We start from the raw sequence: 8,526 nt of genomic DNA on the forward strand, positions 1-8,526 counted from the left end.
GTGTTTTCACCAAGATGAGTAGCCCGAGTATAGACCTCAAATCTTACAAGCCATGAGGATCCGCTTGTAGTAGAGGAGCATATACTTGCATCTTGGGAGCTTATTAGGAGTTCTCCTTGAATTTAGGAAATACATATAGCGGAGATAGAATATTGATCAATACACATTACCTAGCCTCATCATGCATAAATACAAGAGGTATAGAATATAGCAAGCACATATCATGAGCCAAAGGATCATATTCGAGAGTTGCTTCATCTCCAATCCTCTACATTTTTAAGATCCACAAATGGGGTTGAGGATAAGTCTTGTTTACTAATTAGCTTGGACTTGTGCTTTGGGTTGCATCTATATGTGAGCAACGTAAAGGCATAATTTTCAATGCAATTTTTGAGAGGACTTGCTTCCACCTTGTGGTACTGGGAGGATAAAATGCACCAACTCACATTGGAAACCCTCTCTAGATACCATTTTGGAGTGCTTCAAAGTGTGTTCTATTTCAAAATATTTTTGACAGAGATGCATAGATGAGTTTCACAATTTACATAATAAGGTTTCATAGTAGCTCAACATGAGAGTTAGTTTTTGGAGTTCTTGTAGTTTGTAGATTACATTCAAGACAAGTTACTTGTCAATTATTTCATTAGGGGTGGAAACCCAAAATTTTAGTTTTCCTACACATGGCCAATCCAAATGACTTTAGGGTTGCTATGGCAAAGTCTCTTATGGAAAAGGAGGTACATGGGAGGACACAAGAGGCATGAGAGAATTTTGTAACCTTGATGAAGGAACTAAAGTGTCCATAGGCCTCCCCATCCTTCAAAGGATAATTTAGACTTACTATATGATTTACAAAGAAAAACCCAATAGTATCAATATTAGGGACAAAGGTCTACTAGAGCATAGTAGGGGCCATAGGGTAGTCACATTTGACCATCATCGACACAAGGATATTTTAGGTATGAGAGACTATAGGTCTATCAAGTTAGGCCTTCTATGACTCAACAACCTTTTAGGGGAGAATCTAGTGTTTTAAGTAATTAGGATATTCTAATTATGGTGGGGCCTAGCCAACATAGGGTTATATGAGAGGCACATGTTATGTATATGTTAGTATCAGACAGAGAGTGCCCACAAGGTTTTAGAGTAGGTGGACATCATCCTAGGATGTCAAAGTAGATAGTTGATATGTGGTTCTTTACCCTCCCAACCACTCAACATATACCACCATGGGTCTTTACCCTCCCAAACACACAAAGGTCAAAGGAAGATTCACTGCTGCAACACTCACTTTTTGTGACAGTCTCAAGCACTTATGACAGTCACTCCTTTCATGGCCATCCTTCTTCACACAACACTCTCTAACATTAATTATGATGATAGTGTACCTCCTTAAACCTTCCACCAACACCTAACTCAATACCAAACTCTTTCCCAATCTCACTAATGGACTAATTAACTCAACTCACTGTGAAATTGTGACGGTCAATGCAAGGTTTAGGACAGTAGTAATTAGGATCTTCTAATTATTGTGGGGCCTAGCCAACATAGGGTTATATGAGACAAGGGTAAGTTCAATAGTGATTTATCCTCTCCAACCTTTGCCAGTCTGTGCGAAAATGAGAGCTTGACAACATTCTTTCACTTTTAGCTAGCTAAATTTTTCAAGAATTTTATCTCTAGATTTAATATTTCTTTTCTTGCATGAATCTATTAATTTTGAGATAACAGATCTTGCCTTCATGAATTGATCCTAGTTTATCCCTTTAACCCTGATTAATTTATTTAGAGTGTTTAGTTCCATTTTAATCCTTTCTTTTATAATTAAATATTATTAAAAAATTGTATTATTGTTCCAAATTTTGTGGATATTTAGGAGACACAAATAAAATATAAATGTAATCATTCCATATTTTTGTAGGAGATATTGGAATGAGACTAATAGGAAGAGTAGTAAACATGAGTCACAATGAGCACTTTAGAGTAAATCTAAACATTATAAGGAAGAGTAGCTTGGAAAAATAGAAGCGTAACTTATTTTCCAATATGCAAGATTATTACTTGGGAAAGAATCTTGAAAGAGGATTGAAAAGATTCCTTGAGCTAACATTGTTTCACTTGTCCAAAATTATGAGGAATAATTCATTAATGAAATGGTCATTAACAAGATGGAGAGAATAATAATTAGGAAGAGATAGATTTCACATGCTACTAGGTGACTAGATTGGAGAGAAACTAGAGTCAAATCATTTAGCTTGGCCATGACACAGAGTCTTAGAATAGATGCCAACCTTGGTGAATGGAATGAAAATCCCAAACAATTAATGAATGGTGAGACAAGTAGAGGCATCTATAAATTTTGTTTTGAATAAAATAAAGAAAAAATGGGACTAAAACCAAGGGAAATGCACATGGAAAGGATATGATGAAAATCAAAATAAATAGTTTGAAGATAATATTAGTTACCTAAAGGATATTCCACATGATTATTTGGTATATCATAACTATTTTGACAAATTTTGAAACCATTAGAGGTACTTTTTCTTTTGTAGATGAGGCATTCATTCATGTTGAAGTTGTGATAGCTTATTTGCCTCTTTATAGACAACAAATTATCCATACGAATTATCATATATACTTGTAACCTCCATCCCAAACCACCTATTTCACTCTTCTTCCTTTGTGTACCTCTTGTATTCTTCCATTACCTCTTTGCTTACCTAAATTCAATCCAAAACATAGTGTATATAGCATCAAAAATATTCCATATTTGATTAATATTATCCACAACATATCGAAAAGACAAATACCACACTTACTGTGTCATCAACCAAAAATAATTTACTTACATATTCAAAGAGTTTAATAATGGATAAACATCCATGCGGTGCTCTACACATGTCCTCGGAGGTTCAAGAAATACTTATCCTCTATTGGTCCAAACTTTAAATCACTTTCCATGCATGAAAATAATTGCAACAATACACAATTTCCCACCCAATAGATTCTCTCAAACTAGTTTACTATCTTAACATAGGGTCAAGGGAAAGTGGGCCAAAATAGGAATCCAAGTGTCTTAAAAGCCTTCAAGACCATAGTCTTGAGGATTGAATTTCTTTCTTTAGTGGTATGTTTCTCTAGATTAATTAGTTGGGGATTCCATTAGGACCTTTTCCTAATTAAAAAATATATATAAAGATTACATCCCTAAATATTGCATTCATAATAGAATAAATTTCTGCAATATTGAGACTAAATTCATAATAGATTTATAGTGATGAATAAAGAAATATTTAAGATTCTAAAAAATTTGATGTTTTCTTTCTCCCAACCGTCATTGGATATTGGGTGATCTTTGAGGCATTATGTCAAACAGTTCATGTACCTTATCTAAGCTTACACATTCTGCATGCATGTGTACCTAGGTAGTTGCACTACAACATCTATACTCACTAATCAAATTTGGTTGGAAGTTTCTAAATCCATTTCAAACACATTTTGTGCATATCCTACAATCATAGCATTCTATTAGATCATGTTTCTTTGATGCATCTCACCAAACAGTTCATGCACTTTCATGTCTATACTTCCACATTTTCCAAACATGTCAAACAAAGAATTTCCAACCGTAAACATCTGATATTAATTGCCCTTACCTTCTACTTTGATGGAATCCCATACTATGTTCCAAAGCTCCCATTTTGGCACAGGTAAAGAGTACATTGGCAAATAAAATTGATCGAAATGGAAATCTAGTTGTTGCATTGACTGCATTGTGAGGACGCTTATGTATTTCATCGACAACATAAAGCAAGAAAGGACATGAGAATATCTCCTCGGTGAGGTATTCTATGACAGTTGCATGGTAGATGAGAGTTTCTTATGCCATTTGCTTTGTTCTATGCAGTGAAACGTGGCAACATTGTTTGAATTCAAATGCTAACAGTGATTGTCTTTTTAACGGAAACGGACTGGAAGGGACATCAAGGGAAGGAATGGGCCCACAACACACCTAAGCAGTCAAAGCTTAGTGTGTGTTGTTTAAGGCTGACCCCTTAAGACATCATAATTGATTGGCTCTTCACTCCTAAGACCTTAAAAAGTCTTTAATGGCTTCATTGAGTCCTTTGGTCTTCCGAATGCACCTTCACCAACTTGAATTCTCCTTCAATGCTTGATTGCTTGTTCACTTGGAATTGAATTGATTTTATAATTAAGAGATCACTTGAATTGTAGGTAGACCCCTTCAAATGATAGGGTAGGCTTCCTTTTATACCTAATATATGTCTTGAAAGCATTTTATCTTGATGGCTTTAAATTAAAGTACTTTCTCTTCTATCTGGTATTGGTGTAGCAGAGGTTGCATTGCATCGTCCTAAGATACATATTTCCACATATACGACACAAGTTAAATGTATCCCAGGTCGATGCAAAGCAACCTCTGCTCCAGAGATCACCAGAAAATAGAGAAAGAACTTTAATTTAATGCCATCAGGATAAAAGTCTTTAATCAAGACAGATAAATGGTATGCAACTGGATCTATTTGGAATGCATTACCCAAACACTGCAATCGATCAGTCACCTTTGAAAAGAAAGTGGTATGATGAAATATTTAGGCATAAAATAGATGAAATGCACTCCATACTACTACTGCACAATATTTTGGTCGATCATATTTTTAAAATAGTAAAGGAAGGTGTATGGAACAACCAAATTCTTATCATTATAAACAATGAATATTTTAAGATCCTTTTATGATATGTAAGTTGAGAATATTTTATGAAAGGTCCCTAAATGAATACACTTTAAATTGATTTTAATATACCTTGAAGTGTGCAATATGGAAGGTTTGTATTCTTAATCTCCTGCCCATTTGCTAATTTAAAAGATGATATCTTTATTAAATATCTCCTCTATTAAATATCTTTATTAACTTCATTTTTCCTTCAATTCTTGATGAATGCTTGATTTCCTGTTCACTTGGAATTGAATTGATTTTATAATTAAGAGATCACTTGAATTGTAGGTAAACCCCTTCAAATGATAGGGTAGGCTTCCTTTTATACCTAATATATTTCTTGAAAGCATTTTATCCTGATGGCTTTAAATTAAAGTACTTTCTCTTCTATCTGGTATTGGTGGAGTAGAGGTTGCATTGCATCATCCTAGGATACATATTTCCACAAATACAACACAAGTTAAATGTATCCCAGGTTGATGCAAAGCAAACTCTACTCCGAAGATCACCAGAAAATAGAGAAAGAACTTTAATTTAATGCCATCAGGATAAAAGTCTTTAATCAAGATAGATAAAATTTGAGTTTGATTGTCATCATTTACTTTGCCAAATTCTTCACACGTAACTCCTGAATCAATTTCCTACTCACAAGAATTTTATTATGTCTCAAATATAGGGAAACAAAAGGCTTCAAATAGAAAACTTGTACATGCAACTAAATCCATTGACTAATCAGAAGAACAAAATTAAGAAATGGTTTGATCATCTGAGAGATGTTGTAGACTTGCAACTCACCACCTACTTAGTTTTTGCGGGTAAGAATTTTTTTTGTTTTGGTTATGGTTGTGGTGTTTATAGGGAGATATTTACAAATTTATATCTATTTTCACTATTTAATGGTTTATGGGTTTGTAATGGTAATTTAATGTTTTTTCATATTTTTGTATATATTCTTTATAATAGCCTATTATATTGATTTGTTCTATTATGCATAATGGTGTGGGTCAGAGGGCTTTGCCATCGGTGCATGAAAGCATTGAACGAGTTCTACTTACAAAAATTACATGAAACATTTTTAATTTATTTGATTCAGTGTTATTTGCCAAAAATGATTATCAATGATGTTTCCATTCTCCAAGAATTGTCTAGGATCTTTCTGTCAGATAATATGTAACATCGAATGACTAAATCTTTTCATTACAAATGCTTATTTTATTTAATTATTATCTAAGCGTGAATTAAAATTTATATCTGTACAGAAGCAGAACATACAAGCTGAAGAGTCATGTGCAAGTGAATTTCCTAAAAGATAGCAAGCAGGCATTATCTTGAATGACATGGAAACAAGCTCATCAGCTGCCTAGAAGAGAGCAATTGGAGAATAGCAGAGGAAAGTGTTTAAGTGTGATAAATAGATAGAGAGTATGCAATACAAACAAACAATGTCTGGAGTGTCTGATGTGATGTCTCTAATTTATGTCCAGAGGGACTAACTAGTTTTGGAGTTCCTGTGAAGCCTATTGGGCCACGCTTGGAGGAAATCAATGTGTTCATGCAAGGAGAACCTTTTTTCTATTATGAGAATGATTCTTTTCCACCGAGGGATATTTGGAAGTCAATATCCAAAAATTTCTTTAGTGTGGAACCAAAGTTGGTGGACTCGAAGTAATTTTCATCTTTTAGAAGACCAAGAGGTTATGTACACAATCTTCCCATAGAAGGGTGATTTCAAGAATTACCTCTCCCCCCCATGACTATTCAGGAAGGAATTCCTCAAACAAAGGACTATTGGCCTCCATGGGATCAAAGAAAAAATTGAAGCATAGACTCTAGACGATGTGGTGGTGTCCTTCGTGAAGAACTCTGCACTATAATTGAAAATTCACAAGGCAAGAATGGATCTTGGTTTGGGTGGGGCCAAGTTAGGTGGCTCCTCTAGAGGTTGATGAGATAGAAATCATATTAGGATATGAAAAAGATCACACTCGTGGAACTTCGTGTGCAAGTGATCGATTGCAGTGTTTGGGTAATGTATTCCAAATAGATACAGTTGCATTCCAAATGGGTAATGTCTTGATTAAAGACTTTTATCCTGATGGCATGCAACTGTATCTATTTGGAATGCATTACCCAAACACCACAATCGATCACTCGCACATGAAGTTCCACGAGTGTGATCTTTTTCAAATCCTAATATGATTTCTATCTCATCAACCTCTAGAGGAGTCACCTGACTTGGCCCCACCCAAACCAAGATCCATTCTTCCCATTTTTCAAGATTGTATTTCTCTTCACTATCTTGCAGTGTCCCTCGTGAATTTTCAATTATAGTGTAGAGTTCTTCACGAAGGACACCACCACATCATCTAGAGTCTATGCTTCAATTTTTTTCTTTGATCCCATGGAGGCCAATAGTCCGTTGTTTGAGGAAGTGCTTCCTGAATAGTCATGGGGGGGAGAGGTAATGCTTGAAATCGCCCTTATATTGGGAGATTGTGTACATAACCTCTTGGTCTTCTGAAAGCTGACAGTTATACTTCGAGTCCGCCAACTCTGGTTCCACATTATAGAAGTTTTTGGATATTGACTTCCAAATATCCTTCGGTGCAAAAGCATCATTCTCATAATAGAAAAAAGGTGCTCCTTGCATGAACACATTGATTTCCTCCAAATTCTGGCCCAATAGGTTTTGCAGGAACTCCAAAACCAGTTAGTCCCTCCGGATATAAATTAGAGACATCACATCATACACTCCAGACATTGTTTGTTTGTATTGCATACTCTCTATCTATTTATCACCCTTTAACACTTTCCTTTGCTTTTCTCCAATTGCTCTCTTCTAGGCAGCTAATGAGCTTGTTTCCATGCCATTCAAGATAATGCCCGCTTGCTTTCTTTTAGGAAATTTGCATGCACATGACTCTAAAGCTTGTATGTTCTGCTTTCATATAGATATAAATTTTAATTCACACTCAGATAATAATTAAATAAAATAATCATTTGTAAAGAAAAAATTTAGTCATTCAGTGCTACATATTATCTGACGGAAAGATCCTAGACAATTCTTGGAGAAAGGAAACATCATTGATAATCTTTTTTTGCAAATAGCACTGAATCAAATAAATTAAAAATATTTAATGCAATTTTTAAAAATAGAACTCGTTCAATGCTTTCATTCACCAACGACAAAGTCGTTTGACCCACATCATCTCTCATCATCAGAATTCCAATGACAACTAATGGAACGTCCGACAAGGATGTTGTATATTCGATGTCACTGCCATGTCGGACGGTCGTCAAGGAGCAATCGTAACATCCATCGAAAATCCGATGGAAATCCGCCGATATAGCTGCCATCGGGGGAGTTCATAACAACGTCGGACGATCGACACAAATGGCATCGTCGGAAAGCCCGACGATGAGTTTTTGACAGTAAATTTTGTTGGAAGCCCGATGTTTGGTCGTCGCAAGTCTGACAATTAGCCATTGGAAATTAGGCCAAAATGTACTAGTGGGAGGATTTTGATTGTTTGTTGTCTCAAGGGTTGAATGGGTCTAGTCTACCGGATGAGAGGTATCATCCTTTTGAGATTCATCATCATTAATTGGCACCCAATTGTCCCTTAGAAATGATTTCCATACCTCCTATGTTTCTTTTCTCAGTTCTTCTACCTTGCCAACCATAAGTCTGTTAACTTTGTTTTTGCTTCTAAATTCCTTCCAATTGGCCAACTCCATAAGTCTATCAACCTCTTCTCGAGATATGAAAGAATTGATGTTTATTAAT

Source organism: Cryptomeria japonica, chromosome 5 (genome assembly GCF_030272615.1).
Source record: "Cryptomeria japonica chromosome 5, Sugi_1.0, whole genome shotgun sequence".
Lineage (NCBI taxonomy): Eukaryota > Viridiplantae > Streptophyta > Pinopsida > Cupressales > Cupressaceae > Cryptomeria > Cryptomeria japonica.